The sequence below is a fragment of the Ambystoma mexicanum genome, chromosome 2p (genome assembly GCF_040938575.1).
Source record: "Ambystoma mexicanum isolate Mex_15411 chromosome 2p, UKY_AmexF1_1, whole genome shotgun sequence".
NCBI lineage: Eukaryota > Metazoa > Chordata > Amphibia > Caudata > Ambystomatidae > Ambystoma > Ambystoma mexicanum.
The window spans coordinates 1409138346-1409161388 of record NC_090923.1 but is presented as its reverse complement, the minus strand read 5'-3'; positions in this window follow the sequence as shown (position 1 = coordinate 1409161388).

Below are 23043 nucleotides of genomic sequence, written 5' to 3'. Positions count from 1 at the left end.
ACCTCCCTGCTTGTTGATGTAATACATTCATGTAGAGCTGTCTGCCTGAATGCAAACTGACTTCTTGTTGGCCATGGGGAGGAACGCTTTTAGAGAAAGCAAGATGGCCATCATCTCGAGCCAGTTGGTGTGTTCCAGTTGTTCCTGCCGTGAGCAGACTCCATGGACACTGTAGTTGTCCAGGGTAGCCCCCCATCCCTCTATGGATGAGTCTGTGGTAATGGTGTTCTCCCGGGGCTGCTGCCTGAACATCCTGCCCACCAACAGTGTAGAGGAGGAGCCAAAAGCCTCTACCAGTCCCACCCCTAACCCGCCTGTATTTGGGAGCCAGAGATAGCAACAAGGTCGATACCTGTAATAATGCCAATAACTCTAGCAGCCTTTGAAGCAAAATACCCATTGAGGAAGCCAATCTTTATGTATCCACAGAGAGCTGATAGTCTCCTAGGGAAGATCCCCGAAGAACACGAGAAAATGAATGAAGGAGCAGACTGGTGATGTCACAAACACATAACACGACACACTGAGAAAAGGTAGTAGTGGAGAGTGTAAAGAGAACATATGGAATCTGATGACGAAGTAAAAGAATCGAGTAACCTGTTACATGCAAGATGAAGATTTCACGTGTGAAGAGCACGAAAGAAAATGCAAGCCGTTTAACAATTGTACCGAGCCAGTAACGCAAGCAGACTAAGTGATCATAGAAGCTAGCTATGTGTAGTATATAGATTGCAGGTGGTGCCGCCAAGGTATATATTGAGCATAAGAAACATCAAGATATATATATGAAGTACAAGAAATCTGGATGTTCCACGTCGTGTTTTGAGCAAACTGGGATCACATGAACAAAAAAGTCTGAAAGTGTGTTGCAGTTGATAAACAGTGGCCAACGAGCAAAACAGAATCAAGAAGGCTTGTCTGGCCCAGTGTCAAGAAGGCCAGGGCAGCCGAGAACTGGTTGGTTATTCAAAGGATACAATTAATACGAAGAATGAGCCCAACTCCTGCCAAGGTGCAGACGAGAGACAATGAGTGGCAAGTTTTATTTGTTTAATACCATCAAATAAAGAATTGAAGCTCAAAGTGTGGTCTTCAGGCACGCGACCAAGATGGAAATAGACTTTAGCAGATGACGTTGAGGCAAGCAGATGCAAGTATACCCATACTCCCCAATATTCTCAGGAGTTGTGAAGCCTACAAGGCCATGTTCAAAGGCTAATTGTCTGACACAGAGTAAGAGTGATCATGGATGTCAGGCTAATTCGGTGGGAGGCTTTGGTCAAGACCAGCCCACCAACACCTGGGTTACCAGCTTGTGCACTGCTAGCAAGTTGAATATTCTGGAAGGGTGCAAGTGTGCCAACCAATTATAAAGGGCCACGTAGCAAAGAGCCCTATAGTTTGAGAACCAATTAATCATTGTGTATTTTGTGATGATGTAGATGACTTGCACTAGAGGAGGGCTTAGATGCCCACCTGACAGTAGAGACTCAATCACAGCTTCAACCCCCATAGAAAGTATATGTAGATGTTCCGTGTTACCTTATCACAGACCCTCACACGTTTTACAAGTTTCCACGTAGTATGACGTCAACGATGACGAATATTTAGTATATAAGTATGTTTTTTATGAAGTGCGTTGAGATTATGATGTGCGACATCTGCTGATGTTCGTTGTACTCCCTGTTTTAGATAATTGTTATTAAAACAGCGTACACCTTGCCAACTTCTTGAGTCGACCTTATTATTGGTGTTTAATTTCTACATCCCCATCCTTCCCATAAGAGCGCCACCTCGTCTTAAAGAGCCCCTTTACCCGGATTGAACAGGTTGGCGTCTTGTAAGTGATTTCAATCTATCACACACCCAAGTCACGCCCAGCATGTAGTGCGCAAATGAAACCCTTTTTTATTTTTATCTAGAAGTTCAATATTCTAAACGATATACCACTCATATCACACCCTTTTCCTGAGATCCCCCTGGTCACACTGAACCAGGAATCAGGCTAGTTTGCAAAGGTGAATATTTATTTATGTATATAGAATGTAATCACAATATATTTTAATAGGTAACCACGATCACCAATGGGGTGACAGAACACTGAATAATATCTTTAATACACTAGGAATCAAGTAATGAGCACAAAAACAAATGCAGCACAGAAAAAAATACTTTTGGGTTGGTTTGGAAAAGATAGCACTATGGTTAGAGGTTCCCCCTGCAACACCCCTCAACCCACCAATAGGCAATTAAATAGATGGGAGGAGAGGGCAGGTATTCAGGAATAACACAAATCAAACAGAATATCACTCCCACATTCCCCCTTCAAACGCAAGAGAAAAACGGAATTGACTTTTCAACTGTCAGGATGTCATGAACCGCCGATTACGTCCATTCTGGACTTCGTGGTCCATGATGCACCGAGGTCTGGCCGTCTATTTCGAAACATTGCTTACCAGCCTTTGCGCGTTACGTGCAACTTCCTACTAAACAGCCACGCCGCTGCAGTTCTGCGCGTCTCAACGCTACTGCTTGGAGTAGTCAGACGTGTGTTGCCGGAGTGCGCTCAACGCTTCCTTTCTAGTCCTTGTTCCCAATTCCTTGATTATATTTTCCCGTTCGTTCCCTTTCCTTACCCTCCTACTTCCGTGCGTCCTTCCTGGATCCTTTCTCTACTCAGTCCTATAATACTCCTGTACCTCTGAGTCAGGACATTGTTCCCTTCCTGGTTCCCGATCCTGGATGTTTGTACGTTACAAAGCACAGGACATTGCAAACCTCAGGCTGGAATACGAAGACTCACACACGGGCCTGTATGAATCCCGGACCGTGCGAAAGAAGGAAGTCACTTCCAAGAAGGTCGCAAGTAAAGAAAAACAGGTGAAGGCAAACATCCCCAACCAGCACGATCCTCCCCGCAATGAGAGACAATGAAGGTCTCTCCCAGGTTGGGAATAAAGCCAAGACAGAGTGCGGGTGAGCTTAAATGGGAGTTTATCAATCAAAATAGGGCATGCAAAGAACTCTGCAAACTCCGAGAGCGCTCTGTCTGACAATAGCAAAGACAGGCGTATATATTTACAAAACACGTCATCAGAACCTACATTCTACAAGGGGCACAAGTTCAATGGGATTGGGTGGCGATGACTAGCTATAGGCGCTGCTGCGATGTGGTTGGCCTTGGCTGGAGGACGTCACTGGTCAGCCTCGTGGGTTGGGCTGGGCCTGGCGGGTCGGCTGAGTTCATCCGGGCGGTGTTGTTGTGCCATTGTGGCCAGTGTCAGAGATGAATGTCTTTTCCTGACTTATTTGCCCTAGGCCATGCGCACCGCAGTCATTCAGTTATTTCAATATTATCTTCTTTAGTAAATCTTTCAATAGGTTATTCTACAGGTAAATGCAACACAGGAGGAATGCACCTTGTGAGGGGTCTGATGGTCATTCATCAGTGCATGGTTACCAGTGTCCTGTTGACCGGTATCATAGGTCGAGGGGCTAAGTCTCGGGGCATGGGACGGGCGGTACATGCCTTTCTGTCCTGTTAGAAGTCGTTATGAATGGCCGCTGTATGTTGCCACAGTATTGGGTGTCCTAATTGCACAGGGCCATAAGTCTAAGGTGATCCGGTGGGTTGTGGGGTTTAAGAGGGGGCACCTTTGGATTTGTGTATTCAGGCAGAGGTTTACTGCTATGCTGTAAATAATGCAGGTGGCGGGCCGTGGCCTTGGGTGCTGCAGAGGGGACTACAAATCTTTGAAGCGGCTCCAGCCTGGTTGGGGGAGGTGGAGCAGCGCGGCGCGGGCCTCTGCTCTCTTGTTTGGCAGTCTTCGCAGGGTGGGAGGGGGAATGGCCTTGCACATATTCACAAAGGTATCTTCCTCGTGTGTTGCCGACTTTAGGTACAAACTTTTGAACACTCTATAATACTCATTTGGATCACTCGAAATCATACATTTCAACTCTACTAAATGTCTCTCAAATATAGCCAGTCTGAGCACCTTATTTGTACACTATGTTTTAACAACTACAGCATTTAGTTATATGCATATACATTTGCAGTAAGTGAGGTAGTAGCGTGGTTGGTGGAGCACAAAGAAAGACTCGCCACCGTGCGTGGCAGTAGTGGCACATAAGGGCTTAGACATACACACATGACGGGTGCATTCTCGCGCGTCCTTCACATGAGCCCTCTGTATGATTACACTTGTCTTCCCTTGTACTCTAGCAGCATTAATTCGGTTATGGCGCGGGACCGTGGAGTGTAAGCTTTTCAATGATGCATATAACGAATAGTCCCCCAGAACGCGTTTTATTATTTGCACACAACTGCAGGGGTGTGGGTCCTTCATTGCTGGTGTCATGTGAACATGCGTTCTACCATAATTACACATTTCTACAGGTTTCTTTGATAGAAGAAGTTTTGTCAAGAGAATGCGCGTATTACAAGTAGTTTTGGCATTAGTATTTGGGGGCTTTTCTGCTTTCATCCGATGACCATTTTACAGTCCTCTCCATCACCCAGGCCTCGCTGGCCGGGTCATGCTGGGAGCAGTGATCACTGCGGAAGGTGAAACGTTACAGTGTTAGTATCTTACGCTAGCTCATGTCCGTCTTGTTCGTGGGAACAGGCTCACAGCGGATCTGCCAGGGCGCTGCGGCAACAGGGATAATTGAAACTCTCCGAGGGTGGGGGCCGCACTACAGTGCGCCGAGCTCACACCATCTTTATTAGACAAAATGGTTTCTGAGGCCTAGCTAAATTCAATACGTGTGGGCAATGTCTTCAGCAGGTGAGCCCTCCACCACCTGGGCCCTGGTGGTATGAGGGGACGCCCAATGAGCCATGGCCCTCACCTGGGGAAGGGATGTAGGCAAGGGGGGTTTCTTGGACCAACCCTCCCCTACATTTCCCCCCTTTCGTTACTTAAGTAACACATTCTTTAACTCATTCAATCTCCTACACTCTTCTTGGTCAATAATTGCGTCATCCCATGCTGGTGTGCCTTTTATGGGCATCCATGCTCTGCACACCCCCCTTAAGCTCTCACCCCTCCTAGCATATTCATCTGGGGTACAGGTCAGGTATATACATCCGCTCTCTCCTTCCAAGTCTACCGACACCTCCTGGTACCTGTAACGCTCACCTGATTCCCGTAGAGGCGCCGGTCTTGACTGGGCGTATACCGTATCTGCAAAGGTGATGTGTAACACACGGCTGGCTCTTTGGGCTGGACCTCTGTGCACTGTATGTCTGACTTGAAGGGTAAAATGTCTGCAGATAGAAAATCTGGGATTAAGGAACTGGGTTATTGAATGTCTCTCTCTTCTTCCCTTTCTCTTCTCCTGTAGAACCCCAAAGGTTAACGCTCTCACCTTAGGTAAGTGAACGCCGTGCTCTCCATCTGCCTCGGGGCAGGGTGCTGTAACCAGTTTCTTCACTGGATAAGGGGAGCAGGCCTCTTGACTTCAGAGGACTGCTGTCCGTCGTTTACTGCACGAACGGTAAGTTTCGAGTAATTCTAATGTCTTTAAAGTCTTTAGTAATGATGTTTCTTGTTTTGCAGGGTTCCGGCGATGGCGGATGACGGGCTGAAGTGAGTTGAAGATGGAGCCCGTGTGATGAATAGAAGCGCCTGGAAGCACGTAAGTAAGCGCTTGTTGCCTGCTTCACGATGCGCTCTAACTGTCTTTTTATTTTGCAGGTACAAGTTCGGAGCGGCTGCAGGGTGCCGGAATACCCACTGGGTTAGATGTGGAAAGGAGTAATGGCACGTGAGTATTAAAGTTCCCCAATGTCTTTAAACGCACCTTGTTTTGTCTTTCAGATGCGGGATGCAGCGCCGAAGGCCTCCGGAGCGTGCGAAGAGTTGGTAAGCTTTTGTCTTTCAGATGCCGGAATGCAGTGTGAAGACCTCCGGAGCGCACGAAGAGCAGGTAAGCCTTTGTCTTTCAGATGCCGGAATGCAGCGCGAGGCGTTGGTGACAGCCGATGGATCAGGTAAGTGAAGAGCTGTCACTGAAGACCGTAATGCTAACCTGTTCTTTCTTGTCTTTATAGTTGTTGCTGAAGACTGGATTCAGGATGGTAAGCCTTTTTCCTTAGGCCCAGGATCAGATGCAGAAGACACGATGAACGTTCTGCTGCAGAGGATGCAGAATAACGCAAAGCAAGATTCATCCATCGGGTGTGGTTTAAATAGCCTCCTGTAGTGCTTAGGTATCTCCTTCCACAGCCACGCCTAGGTAAGAAAAGAGTTCCTGCTTTCCAGAAGAGTTCCAGTGTTCTGAATCTAGGGTGTGGCTCTTGCCCCACCCAACAGGAAAAGTAGTTCCAAACAGAAGAGGATCAGAGGCTCAACTGGCAGGCAAGTAAGCAGCATGGTCTGCTGCAGGTAAGTCCACCCAAGCATTATGAGCCCGGTGCTTCCAGCGCTGGGACTGGGCATATTTATGAGCCTGGTGCCACTGGCGCCAGGACTGGGTCCAAAAGGTCCCAATTGGGACTGGTTGGCACTCGGAACCTGGGTTATGGATCTGCTTCCAAGGGAGTTGGGAAAACCCTGACCTTTTGGAAGCAGAGATCATGACAGTAGTATACGGGGCTCTCTGATGGTGGTATGCCACAATTTGTCTACGATATCCTTGTCATGATACCTGGGCACTAGCTGATACCTGGGTGTGTCATCAGTTCCTGTTTGTACCTGCACTTCCTGCATAGTTTGTATTGTACCACGGGTGTTGCCCATTGTCACCATCATCATTGCACCATTAGGTACTGCGTTAGCACAACATCGAAGACCCACCTGGCACAGGCAAAAAATAAAGAGGAGGAACACCACAGCCGGCATCAAAAATTTCACAGTAATTCCCAGCCATGAGGGAACCCAGGAGAAGATATTGTCGAACCATGTGCTGTCTTCTGCTCCACCTTCCATTTTCATCCTCTCTCCTAGGTTGTGTACTGCTTCGATCACATGGGACAGGGAGCCGTTTTCTGCGTCTTCAGAAGGTACGAAAGTGCAGCAGGCACTTCCGATTTTTCGGCAAACACCTACATCCATCGCCGTCAACAGGTCCAAGACATACCTGTTTTGCATGGTCATCAGCCGTAAAGCTCTTAGTTCCACTTTTATTACGTTGAACCCTTCTTCAGTGTCATTTGCCAACTGGATCAGTTCCCAACGTGTTATCTGGAGCCATTTTGCGTTTGCTCTGGCCTGGATACTTGGGATGAGTGAGGCAAAGAATGTCTCTGCCGAGCTGAATAATCGATATCTGTCTGGGATCTGTGCCAGCAACTCCGATGATGCCTTTGATATGTAATTTGATGCTCGTCTGTTTCGGGACAGCACCTCTTCCTTGCTCCCGGAAGACAGGACATAGATTTGTGACTCTGCAGTCGGCTGGGCCGCACTCTGTTGTGTGCTTTCTTGTGTCCTTTTGCTCCCGTCAATGTGGCTTTCTGGGATTACCATTAGGGCTGAGTGCAGAGTGGCCATTGAGCAGCTGCCACTCCATGACTGGGGGAGGTGCAGGTATGCCTGGTTGCCGCATACCCAATACGTGTCCATCAGGGCCGCTGTCCCTTTTCTCAGATCTGGGATGGTAAGGGTCTTGTTACAGTTCTTGTTTGTCCCCATGGAGGTTTTCCCCTCGCCTTTAAAACATAGTTCATAGTCTATTTCGTTCTGCAGTTTGAAGGGTTTTTCAATGGCTGTTACCCAAGTTAGTTTTGAAATGTGTTCCTTCCATACTGGTGTGCACGTTTCTTCTATCCATTGCAATTTCTCTGGTGCCACACCCCTCAGCGCTTCAGCTTTACACAGTACTTCTTCATCCTTCCACTTGTTGTCTGAAAAAAGTGTCCCTTGTATCACAAAAAATGGTTCCTCCAGACATACCACTCCTACCGTCTTCGGGTAGCAAGTTTTCTAGTTGTGCAGCATTTTAAAAGTAACTTCATGTGCCTGGAAGGTGTTCTTAATCCTGCACAACGTGAGATGAAGGAGACATTGGGCATCTACAATAGGCAACTCTTTGGGTAACAACACCTTGGGTGTGCCTGAAGCATGGGGAATGAGGGAGCAGACATAGCAGCTCTCGTTTGTTGTTTGTTTAGCTGTTGCACTCATATCCGCATACCATTTATTCGTCTGGTGGGGGTGTCGTGGGTCTTCCATTTTATCTAGCCCTAACCCATAGTACTCATCATACTTCCTCCTCCCTACTTCCCTTTTTCGTCTGTTATTCTTATTCCTCATGTACTTCCCAGCCTCCTGGGCGATGGACAAAATGGGCCCCCCTTTCTCATTCCCGCCCCCCTTTGCCCAGTCATCATATAATATTTCGTGTGTTGCTCTCATCCTTTTCTTTTCTTCCTTAACGTTATCTGTCAGTGTGTTTTTTACTATGGGGGCAGGTTGGCTGGTGGGGGTGTTATATAACCACGATATAGCGGACGGGTTTCGGTCATTCAAGCTGCGAGCATTGTAATTAGCTATCTTTGGCGGAGACACTGTGTTATTTTGCATTTCTCCCTGTAGGCCTTCATTTTTTGAGATGACAGCATTGGATGGTGTGGTATAATAACCCCATACAAGTTTAGTTCCGTCCCATACCAAAAAGTCACCTTCCTTAGTATTTACACTCGTGGTTGCATTGATTACAGTAGTGCTGTTAATCTCCCCCCCCCTCGTTCATCTCGATAGAGATGAACGCTATGAACCAATATGTAACCAGGCCAAACATTATTGTAAAAAACAATGCAATACACACAAATAATCCACACTCATACGAATATCTGCATCTCTCAGTTAGCCACTCTCTAAATCTAGTAAATCTATCCGTTGCAGGCTGCCCGTTAGATGCCATGGTAGCTCCTGTTTAAGATATAAAAGTGCATTAAGTGCATGATTGTAAACATTTTGTTGGCACTACCAGTGCCAGTATATATTGACAGGGAATGGAAGCGGGTGGGGTTGCAGGGATGGGGATGCACAGACAAGGGTGTAAACACTTCATAATTTTATCATATCACTAGTTTCATATACGTTCACAAGTGGAATTTTTTTTTTTTGTAATATAAAAATGCAACTATACTTGTCTGCCATTTTCTCATTCATCTGTATTACTGTCACACACACAAGTTCATATTCAGACATTCTGCTCAGTTGCATTGTTTGCTGTTGTCTGTGCCTCCTCATCCACCTCTTCCTGCACGTTACTATATGCCCTTCGTACGTCTGTTAAATGCACCCAATACTTCAGGCCCTTTACTTAAACTGCTGTAGGCGTGCCAAACACTACTTTGTATATGCCATGGAACCGTGGTGCATTCCACCGACGCACAAAACTCCTGACATATATGAATTCACCCGGCATCAGCTGTAGCTGTGGCTCAGGCTCAGTAACAGACCCTGTTGTGTTTCCTTCCTCTCGCGTGAATGGTGGAGAGAGCTGCTTTGATATTGCGCGCGCTGCCCTTGTCAATTTCTTCAAATAGTCTGTGAACTCGTCTCCCAATATCGCTGCGCTTCTGTGTGCATCTGAGTGTTCGCGCAGTGGGGAGTGTGCTGTGTGCATTCGTCTCCCAGTCACGATCTCGTGCGGGGACAAATGGTGGTCTTTGCTTGGCTGATTTCTCAGCTCAAATAGCGCAAGGGGCAGACAGTAAATCCAGTTCTTTTTTAATGAAAAGCATAGTTTTGATAACCTCCCTTTTAACAGTCCGTTCATCTTTTCCACTACGCCATTACTTTGAGGATGATAAATCGAGCACAATTTATGCTTTATTCCCAACAATGTAGTTACTTCCTTGAAGAGCTCGTTTACAAAGTGAGTGCCGTTGTCCGAGCGAATCACGTCACAAATTCCCCAGCGCGGGAACACTTCCCTCACTAGGAACTTTGCAGCGCTTTTAGCATCAGGTCGTGCACATGGGCCTGCTTCTACCCACCTTGAGAATGGGCACACAACCACGATCATGTAACGTGCCCCATTACACCTTTCCCCCATGTCCGCGTAGTCGATATGTAGTTCTCTGAATGGCCCAATTGGTTTTGGAATTGTTCCCCGGAGCGTACGTAATGTCATTCCTGAATTGTATATTTGACATGTTGTGCATTCCAGTGTTAATCGAGATATGTGCTCCTGGAGACAGGGCACAAACCATTCTTCCTGTATCTCTGCTGCAATGTGTTGTTTCGTATTGTGTGCAGGGAAGTGTAGTTGTTGAAACGCAATTTCCAATAACTTTACTGGCATTACCACTTTTCCTGAGTTATTTTGTCGCCACAGTAAGTCTGTCGCCGATTTGCTGCACCCTTGTTTTGTCCACATTAATTTTTCATCTGCACTAGCTCCTTCCTGTAATTCTAGTATTTGTGATATAGGCATCATATTGTAGCCTTCTGGGAGCTCTTCGTTTATCTTGTGATGGAGCATGTACTCACCTGCTTCATATTTCTGAAAGTAGGAAGCTTCCTTGGCGGCAGCATCCGCTGCCGCGTTTCCCAAAGACACAACATCTGTGTTGGATGTATGTGCTTGGCACTTCACTATTGCTACCGCTGTGGGATCTTGAAGGGCCTCAATCAACTCCTTCAGCAATTCTGCATGCTGCACTGGAGTTCCATCTGCTCATCGAAACCCCCTGCGCCCCCATCTTGCTAGACCCCCATGTACTGTTGTCGTCATGTAAGCTGAGTCTGTGTATATTGTCACTGCACAACCTTTAGCTGCATGTAGTGCTTCTATGAGCGCAATCAGTTCTGCTGCTTGTGCGGAGTAATGTGATGGGAGGCGGTATTGCACTAGTGTCTCATACTCACCGTCTTCCAATCTCACCACTGCCATACCCACATGTTTCTCTCCCGTGTCCATGTCAACTGATGCTGACCCGTCTACGAAGTATACTTCCCCCTCGCTCAGAGCATTCTCACACACCACTGTGTCCTCCCCTCTTTCTCCTGTGTAAGTTGCACAATCGTGTTCCTGCATGTCCTCTATTGTGCACGCTTCTGTAATAAAGGTTGTTGGGTTCACTGTCTTGCATCTCACCACATGGATATTGGCGCTGGACAATATTATCTCATAGGCGGTTGCCCGCTGTGTTGTCAGTGTGCTTTTTGATCTCTCAAGTATTGCAAATAATGAATGTTCCACAAACAATGTCACAGGGCATCCCATTACTATTGTGGCACTTTTCTCAATTGCGAACACGGCTGCAGCGAGTGATTGCTCGCATGCGAAATGTCCTTGCATCAGAGCATCTAAAGTGCCACTATAGTAAGCCAAAGGCTTGTGTCCTAGGGACGTCTTCTGTGTCAGTACAGCTGTCATGAGTGTTCCCTTGCAGTGTGAGAACAGGTAAAACTCGCGTCCTTAGTCAGGATTTGCGAGTACTGGAGCGCTTGAAATTAACTCTTTTAATGATTTAAAGGAGGCGCTCATTTCTTCTGACCATTCTATTTTTTTGTTCTCCTGTTGTGCTTCCTTGAGCGCTTGTAGTAGGGGTCTGGTGTATGCTGCATAATCTAATATCCATGCTCGGCAATAGTTGCACATTCCCAGGAATTTCTGCATGTCTTTCACTGTTGTTGGTTCTCCTACTGATCTTATTGCTTCTACCCTGTCGGGGATTATTCTTTTTCCATCTTTTGAAATTAGCTGTCCTAGGTATAAAACCTCTGTCAAACAGTACTGTAGCTTTCCCTTGTCTACTTTGTACCCCTTATTGGCCAATAGAGTCAGGAGTGTTACTGAATCTTTCCTGCATGTTTCTTCGTCTTGTGCGCAGACGAGTAAATCGTCTACGTACTGAATTATTGTACTCTCAACTGATAGGTTTCCCAAGTCTTCATATAATATGCGGTTGAATATGCTCGGGCTCTCACAGTATCCCTGCGGTAATCTGCAATGTTCATATCTCTTTCCCCCTAGTGTGAATGCTGTCAGGTATCTACTCTCTTCAGCCAGGGGGATGGAGAAAAATGCGTTTTTCAAGTTGACCACCGTGAAGTGTGATGCCGTTTTTGGGATGCTGCATAGTATTGATGCAGGGTTCGGGACCAAAGGGAACTCTTTCTGAATTACATCATTTAAGGGGCGTAAATCCCATATCATCCTCCAAGACCCTCCCTTTGCTTTTTTGATTGGGTAAATACATGTGTTACATGGTGAGTTTGAAGGCACTATTATCTCTTGTGCTAGTAGTGCATTTATTGTCTCTTTTATCCCTTCTTCAGCTTCACGGGACAATGGATACTGTTTCACTCGGGGTAGGATTGCTCCTTGCTTTAATTTTATTATCACAGGTTGTACTCCATGCAACAACCCTACAACATGGGGGCCTGTTGTCCACAAATTATTTGGTACGAGCCTCATGTCATCATCGAAGAATGACGGCGGTGCTCCTACCACTGCCATCAGCTGAACAGGGATTTCCCTGGCTTGAATCAAAATGTCACAGGGCATCGCTATTTCCATTACTATTTCACCATCCCCCTCTGCATCTGAGAAGAGATCCTCATCTGTTAAGTCTCTTAGGGCGATATTGGCATTTGTACACAGTACTGTACGCCACTCACATCCTTCCATATCTATTCCGATCACAGAAATCCTTTTCGCTGATATCTGTACAGCATGCAAATCTAATGATACCACTGATCCTGGTGCCGTGTCAGGGCACACTATTGGGCGGAAGAGGAACTCCACTGCAATCCTCCAATCCATTCTTCTCAACTCTGGAATTATGAGGGCCAATGTCTTTAGCCCTTCAATAAACATTTCCTCGTTTTCCAGCAAACCTCGTATTTCTTGTGTGGTTGTGTGAGCCTGTACTATCAACATTACACGTAATGGGCATATTCCTGGTGTTGAACACACTATGCCTCTCTCAGTGAAGGATATGGTCATGTTGAGTTTACTCAGGAGATCCCTCCCTAATAAATTTATTGGTGAGTGTTCATAATACAGTAAGGGTGTCTTTACAGTTTTGCCCCCCACTGTTACATCCAATGCTTCTGTGTAAGGAACTTCAATTACAGCCCCAGAGAACCCCTGCGTCTCTAACTTCCGGTTAGATAACGGAAACCGGCCCTCTCTAATGCATGATTTCTCCGCTCCCGAATCCACCATGAATATGAACTGCTTGTCTCCTATCTGCTCCCCTGCCAATGGTTCCTCTGATGCATCGTAGGTGGTAGATAGAACTAGACACGCAAGTGTTCTCTGTGGGCTGTCCTATGCGGGGTGTCTCATTGCCCCCCCTGATTGAAGACGCTCCCTGAAACCACTGACACACCACTATAGGGGGCTGGGGCCCCGTTTGCTGTTGTCGCAAAGGGGTTACCTGGCGTGTACTGCATATTGTCATTGTTTTGTGGGTGGTTCTGTGTTCTATATTGATGCCCCTGTTGTTGCTCATTGTGCCCCTGGCCTGGGTTTCTTTGTTGTTGTTGTCCCATTGGGAGACCATATGGGCTCCCCGGATGGGGATGACCATAATGTTCTGCCTCTTGGAACCCGTTGTTGGGTCTGCTTCTGCACTCCCTAGAGTAATGTCCCCATCTTCCGCAGTTCCAACAACTCCCTTGTGCAGCTCTAGGACCCTGCCATCCATTTCCTCCCATTCCCCCGTACCCCGGTCCACCTCCTCTTCGGCCCCTGTACCCACCTCGTCCCCCTCGAGGGGCCCACTCTTGCCACTGCGGACCTCCGCCTTGCTCCTGCTCGCTCCACTGCCGCTGTCCTGCTCCAGCCCAATTAGTTGCCATCCTTCCTTGTATTGCTACCAGCCCCTCCTCCTCTTCATCTCCCTCCTGGCTGTGTGGGAGCGCGGCTACTGCGACCTTCACCAACTTTGTCTGCACTAGTTTCGCTTCGTCTGCCAATCTTTTCTGCGCCACCTCCTTCTCCCTTTCCTTTATTCTCTTACAGTGGTGCACTATTATGCTTTGAATCTCAGGCCATCCTTTCGCCTCAATACCTGCTATCTTGTCGAGCGCCTTTTGCACCTCTTTTGGGAGCCCTCTTTTTTATAATGAATTAAAATAAAGAGGTCGATTGATACCAGGGCGTACCCGTTTCTGCTCTCCACATCTCTTGGACCCGGAAAATGTAATCCATAGCATCTTCCCCGTCATTCATTGTACACTGCATTACTGACTAAGTCTGGTGTATCTGGAAAAGTTTCCCGCAAGGCATCCCACACCCTTGCACGCACTGTGTTAAAGGAGGCCCGATCATGGCGGTCGCAGTCTAATGTTACTCCCGGGAAACCAGCCTTGACCCAAACTCTATCAGCCTGATCTCCCACTGCTGATACAAGCAAGCTCTTCACATCTCCTATTGCTAGGGGTACCCCGGCAGTGTGTTTCTCAAATGCGTATATCCACTTGCTCGCCCCTCCCGATAACGGGGGCAATAACTTTAATAAATTGGCCTTATCCATCTGAGCCCACGGGATGTAATTCGGCCTCCCTCCTCCCCTATGTATCAGCGGGAGCTGTAACTTTCCTTTCATCGTGGTGTCTGTACCCGTCTTCACTCCTGATGTTCCCAATGATGCCATTTTCCCCACCCGGTTTCTTAATCGCCCCGTCCACTCATCATCCAGTGTTCTCATTGAACATGCACCATCTAACCCTTCACTTCCCCCTCCCAGTGCCATGCTCAACCTGTCGCTTTCCTCCAAATCGTCCCTTATATCGCATAGTAGTTCTTCCCTGTCCCCTACAGGCCTTTCTTCATTGTCAGTACACCCCTCTCTTGTCCCTAGTTCAATTATTCGTGTTGGTTCTTCTTGAATTCTGAATAGTATCTCACCTTTTTTCCACCCGTCTTCAAGTGTTCTACTCTCGCTCGGCGCTTTAGACGTGTGCTCTGACCTCGCTGCATTAAGTGCTGTTCGCTCACATATGCCTTTTATCCTCGAGTGCTCATCTTTGGCTATTGAGAGTCTTGACTCCAGATCGTCTGTTAGCTTTTCTATGTCCACCCTTTGTGTACTTACCTGGGCTCGCTCCCTAGTACTCTCATATGGCGGGGGTGCCGTTGGCCTTTGGGGTGTAGTAGTTGTCGGGGGAGGCACATAAGTGGGGTCACTGTACCCCTCTGCGGGCACAGGCTTGTTCAATATCGGGTACAAACGTATTACCTCTATTGGTGGCTCTGCATTTGGCAATTCTTTAGCATCTTTCTGTATCACTAGTGGATTGTCAGTAGTGGATGGTAGGTCAGGATTTAATTCTGGTGCTTTAGGCGATGGTATCTCTTCAAACAACCTCCAGAGATCTAATATCTCTCTCCTATTATGCAACTGCTTCCCCTTGTATTTCAAACAAATGCATGTAGCTACCATATCCAGGACACTTGTCAAATGACCCCCCCCTCGGGCCATATCTGGGGCAACCCCTCTCCCTTCAACTCTGTGATCCATTGGTCATGATATTTCTTAATTCGTTCCGCGTACCCCGGTAGGTTCTTACAAATATGTGATAAGGGTGTTTCTGCCCCATACTTTGTGCCCTCCTGGTACTTGCGTGTCTCTGTGTATCTCAAAATTACAATGTAAACGTATCACCATGTGAGTCCTCGTCTTCTATGTCTCATTCAATAATGGGCGCCTTTATGTTCCTCCCCCTGCCTGCACACCACAAGAATGGCTGTACGCAGTCTCTATTCTCTTTTCTTTGGGGGGCACATACAAGAGCAAACCATCAGTAATCTCGACAATGTTAACCCAGAAATCAAAAAGGTACACACTCACTTCACCTTATCATTCTTGACTTTATGAAGCTTTGTCCGGCCACACTTACCATGACCATTCAATGGCTATACACTTATGACCATTTTTACACACCCACCACACCAAATTATCTCCTGACGCATACAATGTACACACTCCTCTCTGTAACACTCTATTCACAATTCAATTTGCCCTCCCTTTCCTCCCTGGCCGGCTGTCCCTGTCGGTCTTATTCAGATATACGTATACACATATAGATATTTATACGTTTGATCTTCACTCCTACAGTAGAACTCTCTGTCTCTTACTTTATCTCTATGGTTTTGTACTAATCTCACTTTTATTTTTCCCCCAACCCTAAAGAAAAGAATAGAAAGAATAGCAGTCACTAATATATTCTCTGTGTCCCCCTTTGCCAGACACTTTTATCTTATTATCCACTTCTTCATATATTCCCAGTACTAGTCAAGATAGCACTATGCGGCGCCGCCTTCCACCCCCTCTCGGAGCTAGGTTCCCGTCACTTTTGTCTCTTTTTCACTTCTTAACCTAATGGCCATATGCAAAGAAAAAGCAAAGAAAGTCTAAGACGGTCCTTAGTAGACCTACGTGCCCCCCTTTCTACCCCTCCTCGTTCCCTGTCCTAAATTTCCTCCTCCACTCCCTTTATGATCGCTCGCACTCAATACTCACGTGCCCGTCTTGAACCGATAGTCTCCGAAACTGGGTCCGTCCAGGCAGTGTTGCCGTCTGCTCAACAGTCAGCCCCGGCTCCGGCGAGCGGTACTCAAAGGGGATTTTTCAACCAGGATCCCGTACCCTCTCTCTGTTGAGTGCGCACTTCTGAGCGTACCAGTCGCCGTTGGCGGGCAGCCTCCCGGAGCCGGCGCACCGTGCGTATCCCTTTTCGACCGGAGATTTTCGTGCCAAAAGGGGACCGTAGTGATAGGTTAGGAAAAAATAATAATAATAATCACGCTTTCGGGGTCACCACTGAAGGCAAACGTCCCCAACCAGCACGATCCTCCCCGCAATGAGAGACAATGAAGGACTCTCCCAGGTTGGGAATAAAGCCAAGACAGAGTGCGGGTGAGCTTAAATGGGAGTTTATCAATCAAAATAGGGCATGCAAAGAACTCTGCAAACTCCAAGAACGCTCTGTCTGACAATAGCAAAGACAGGCGTATATATTTACAAAACACGTCATCAGAACCTACATTCTATAAGGGGCACAAGTTCAATGGGATTGGGTGGTGATGACTAGCTATAGGCGCTGCTGCGATGTGGTTGGTCTTGGCTGGAGGACATCACTGGTCAGCCTCGTGGGTTGGGCTGGGCTGGGCCTGGAGGGTCGGCTGAGTTCATCCGGGCGGTGTTGTTGTGCCTTTGTGGCCAGTGTCAGAGATGAATGTCTTTTCCTGACTTATTTGCCCTAGGCCATGCGCACCGCAGTCATTCAGTTATTTCAATATTATCTTCTTTAGTAAATCTTTCAATAGGTTATTCTACAGGTTAATGCAACACAGGAGGAATGCACCTTGTGAGGGGTCTGATGGTCATTCATCAGTGCATGGTTACCAGTGTCCTGTTGACCGGTATCATAGGTCGAGGGGCTAAGTCTCAGGGCATGGGACGGGCGGTACATGCCTTTCTGTCCTGTTAGAAGTCGTTATGAATGGCTGCTGTATGTTGCCGCAGTATTGGGTGTCCTAATTGCACAGGGCCATAAGTCTAAGGTGATCCGGTGGGTTGTGGGGTTTAAGAGGGGGCGCCTTTGGATTTGTGTATTCAGGCAGAGGTTTACTGCTATGCTGTAAATAATGCAGGTGGCGGGCCGTGGCCTTGGGTGCTGCAGAGGGGACTACAAATCTTTGAAGCGGCTCCAGCCTGGTTGGGGGAGGTGGAGCAGCGCGGCGCGGGCCTCTGCTCTCTTGTTTGGCAGTCTTCGCAGGGTGGGAGGGGGAATGGCCTTGCACATATTCACAAAGGTATCTTCCTCGTGTGTTGCCGACTTTAGGTACAAACTTTTGAACACTCTATAATACTCATTTGGATCACTCGAAATCATACATTTCAACTCTACTAAATGTCTCTCAAATATAGCCAGTCTGAGCACCTTATTTGTACACTATGTTTTAACAACTACAGCATTTAGTTATATGCATATACATTTGCAGTAAGTGAGGTAGTAGCGTGGTTGGTGGAGCACAAAGAAAGAGACTCGCCACCGTGCGTGGCAGTAGTGGCATATAAGGGCTTAGACATACACACATGACGGGTGCATTCTCGTGCGTCCTTCACATGAGCCCTCTGTATGATTACACTTGTCTTCCCTTGTACTCTAGCAGCATTAATTCGGTTATGGCGCGGGACCGTGGAGTGTAAGCTTTTCAATGATACATATAACGAATAGTCCCCCAGAACGCGTTTTATTATTTGCACACAACTGCAGGGGTGTGGGTCCTTCATTGCTGGTGTCATGTGAACATGCGTTCTACCATAATTACACATTTCTACAGGTTTCTTTGATAGAAGAAGTTTTGTCAAGAGAATGCGCGTATTACAAGTAGTTTTGGCATTAGTATTTGGGGGCTTTTCTGCTTTCATCCGATGACCATTTTACAGTCCTCTCCATCACCCAGGCCTCGCTGGCCGGGTCATGCTGGGAGCAGTGATACACTGCGGAAGGTGAAACGTTACAGTGTTAGTATCTTACGCTAGCTCATGTCCGTCTTGTTCGTGGGAACGGGCTCACAGCGGATCTGCCAGGGCGCTGCGGCAACAGGGATAATTGAAACTCTCCGAGGGTGGGGGCCGCGCTACAGTGCGCCGAGCTCACACCATCTTTATTAGACAAAATGGTTTCTGAGGCCTAGCTAAATTCAATACGTATGGGCAATGTCTTCAGCAGGTGAGCCCTCCACCACCTGGGCCCTGGTGGTATGAGGGGACGCCCAATGAGCCATGGCCCTCACCTGGGGAAGGGATGTAGGCAAGGGGGGTTTCTTGGACCAACCCTCCCCTACACAGGTGAGAAGGGGGGAGACTTGTGACACAGGATGGCTTTGAAATTGTCTTTGACATTGACTGAGCAAAAACACCAAATGTAGTCAAAATGCTTAAATTATTATACATTCCTATCGGAGCCGCTTTGAACAGATGCAAGCAATCACAAGCAATGATTTAGTCAAAAGAAAACATTTGAAATCTCAAAGTTCAAGTAGGAAATAATCTAAAGATAATTCACATGTGTAAAGAATTTTCAGAATGTCAAATCGCGGCAAACTTTTCCTTGTGTGACTTTCGATATAATGGGACAATTGCACTGTTCTGCACTGTGGTTTAGGGTGCTATGGATAGCTAAGGATGTTAGGTACAAGTAGGAGTTGAAATGTCGCTTCTATCATAAAGACTGAGGGAGTTATAGAGGTTTTAGTAAGATATATTTTTGCAAAATAGGTACGAGAACGTAAAACAGAAATTCGGGTTTAAAACTACAGATAGGTTTTCTTATACTATGTTAAAGTCTACAAAAAGGAGAATGCCACACAGGAATCAGTCATTCACACGGCCGCTCATACCCATTCATGTGTGATACTCTAGTTTGAGTTGGTTTGGGAATTACTTTTCTTAATCAAATCAATAAGAAGTTAGGGTTTAGTAACAATGATGAGAGAAAGGTCATCGCAAGGATAGTTCTAGCAATACTATGGTTCTGAATTAAAGAGGGGATGGGTTTGAGATTGGGATCATACAATGCAGATATATTGTGGGTCACTCTTCTTCCTATTAATACTTACAGACTAAGTTATTAAATTGGACCATCAGTTCTGGTCATGGATTGGGTTGGTCAAGGAAGGACGGCATATCGGGCAAGGGACTGGATCAGCTAGGCCGGTCATCAGATTTGCACAGGATCTGCCCTTCTTGTTTCTGAGTTTTTCAAATCAGCTGGATAGGGAGTTCCTCAGGCAAGCCTTGTGGTGGCAAGCCAGATAGTTTCAGGATGCTAGTTCAGAAGGCTTTCCCACACCACAGCGCTACACTGGGTTGCGAGAATAAGTTTGAGAATTTAGGCCTTGCTGAAAGTCAATAGTCCTCTACTGCTTTGCAAGAGTCTTGGCATCTGGAAGGACGTTAAAGCTGGATGTAGAATGCTGGAAGAAAGTGCTTCGCCAGAATCAGGAAAGTGAGTGAATCAGTGAGTTCCTTTGTGTGGTCAGCTGTCTCTATTTATCCTTTCAAATGACATCACAAAATGGGTGTATGGGCTGGCTTAGCTAAGCTTGCCCCTGTGAACTGGGATTGGGTCAGGGCCTCATCTCCGCCTTGCATCTGAGTGATTGGATCAAGGCTGGATGATGTCACATTTATGGTTTAACTTTACAGTCCTGAGAAACCTCCCCTCAGCCACTAGTGTCAAAACCGGATTTTATCCTAAATACATATTTCTACCTTGGTCACCTCTACACAAATCACACACAAAGATTCCATATTTTATGTAGCATCTGTTCATCAAAATCCTGCGGCTGTGGGATCTTGTTTCACCTTTCTACAGAATTTTGTCCTTTTCGCCATGAACACATTTTCCAAACTTTATGCAAATTTTCACAAATATGTGTGTTTAACATAGGGATGTGTGTGTACATTTTCACAATTCTAGTATTAATACAGTTCACATAAAACCACATATATTGCCATTCCTGTCCAGAATATGTTACACAGTTCTACTGCCTCTTAAAACGTGCAGCCAAAAATTAGATTAACAGCTCTGTCCTTTTTATATTTTTCACCACTTTGAATCACAAGTTATGAGTCTCTAAAATGTGTTCATTGTTCATTCTTAACAGCAACCCTTTGTCTCTATCTGGAGTCCAGGAGTAGCCCCCTCCTTTGGGGAATTCCTTCCAGGAGCAGTTTACAACCCTTTCACATGTCCGTTTCCTGGGCTGAAGGATCTGCCATTGGTCATTCTCTTTCTGTAGACAAGAGTCTGGCCTAACCCACAATTATCATCTACAAGTGAGTTTCTGCTGAGAGGATTTCCCTCCCCTTGGGAGAAACCTGTTTTTCCACTTCTTGCAGCTCAGCCAGGCTACTTTAGTCTTAATTTAAACCCAGCAAAAACCAAATTTGTTTCATGAAACATAAATACATTACTTTCTTAGCTTTAAATCTGTGGGATCAAAAACACAACTGAGATCTGTATTCCTTTTAGCAACAATCCTTTTATGTTTGCTAACCCGGCAGACTATTAGTTTAGATACTTTGAAGTTTCATCAGGAGCTCATCTGACAGCGGTCATCCACAGGTAGCCCAGTGTACTGCACACAGATTTTGACAGGAGCTGTCAAGTTTACAGACAATCCAGTTTGTTTGAGGAAAGGTTATGCTCTTTACACTTTAGGACTTTGTATATTCGCTATGCTTCATTAGATTACATGAATATTAGCGCCAAGCAAGATTTTGAATGTTGAGAAGTGTTGTGTATAGGCATTTTGGAGTTTTTAGTAACAAAGCAATGTCATTTATAGGCACATTTTTGGGGATTTATTCGCAAAGCGCTGCTTCTCTTTCTCTGCACTCTGTTTGCTGGTCCTGGAGCCCACTGGCACATTTTCTGCAGCGTGTGCTCTATCCCACCACATATGCACCATGGGTGGCAGGTTGTGCATCCATCTTTTTGTGCGTTTAAACACAAGGTTAGGTTTTGGAGGTTTTTGGCGCACACAAGAGTTTTGCTGCCATTGTTGCTGTTTCTTGCACCATAACTATCAGAGTGGTGCCGCATCAGATAGCGTAGTGGGTCAATACATCCCATAGTCTGCCCTCCACTGTTAAGATGGATTTCTGAACTCGGACCTGGAGGGGCAGAGGTTCAGAAGGCAAGTCTAGTTTCTTGGAACAGGGTAACCTCTGGACAAGCCAGACCAATCAGAGTAGCGATGGTGGCGGTCAAGACCAAGTCTCAAGAGGGGTGAGGGTGGCGGAAATACCTCAATGAGCACACAAAGCAAGGACACTTACAAAATACTCCAGACAGGTGTTATATTAAAAATATAGACACATTTATTACAAGGCCTTTGTAACATCGACCATAGCAAAGAATCACAATAATCCTAAAGTGAACCAACACATCACTATCAATACAATATATATATACAAGACCGAGGGGTCTACGGAGTTAGAAGCACGAAATATGTAGACCACCTAGATGGGGAGGAAAACAGGCAGTGCAAGTAATCATTGGACCCAGTTCGACATCAGAAATACACCTAACTAGGAGGAAGTCCGAGCCCTACGAAGAGAGGAGCCTTATGCTCAACAGTACCTGCACGCGCTTGTGCCAATGGACAAAAGAGGGTCTCTTCAAGGATATCAGGCATTTCAGGAAGGTGAATGAAACGATGCAGAACAAGTCCCCACTACTCAGGCAAGGCCTCCACTTGTGGGCAGAGGCAGTGTGATAGTGCGGGATAGAGTTGCTATTTCACAACAGCTGTAGAAAAGAAACAGGCTCCTGTGCAAGGGGCCACCGGTTGGGGTATGGACTACTCACCGGTCCCCGACGCAGGCAGACCCAGACTTCTCCAGTTCAGTTCACGTGGCTGGCAGGTTCAGCTGCGATGATCAGGACGTCTCAACACCGTGTAGATTCTGCGTAGCAGGATGTAGGGTAGAGGGTGCCCCAAATGCAGCGGACGTGCACAGGTTGTTACCCCATCAGGGCAACACAGCAACCGCATTTACTCTGGTCCGGGCGCACTTGTCTCACTTCAGACCTGGGAATGCCAAGTGTACGAAATTCGGTTTGAGAGTGCCGTGGATGCAGAGCAAGCAGTAGACCAAGTTTCGAGGGCTTCCCAGAAACGGCAGCGGTGACAGAGCCAAGCGTCCTGTGTAAACTGGTCAGCCCACTGGTTGGCCCAGGGACACTTCCAAAGAGGCTTACTTGCAGGCTGTGATGAAGGTGCCGGGAATAGTTGATCCCACTATTCCAATGGGTCGAAGCGCCTTCGCAGACCTTCTAGGACGATCGGATGCAGAGGGGTCTCGCAGGACGACAGCGGCTCAGGGTGGCAAACCTTCAGCGGGTCACCAGCGGTTCTTCGACTCAGCTTCTTGTTGCAGGATACTTGGCTCCTTATCCCTTGTTCGGTGTGAACTCAGGAGATTGACATGGTAGTGGCGTTTTCAGCCTCCTCTTATCCAAAGTTCCCTTCGTGCCAAAACGGAGAGGACCCAATGGGGAATCTGCTCACAAACACTCACACCATACGCGGACCTATCACAGA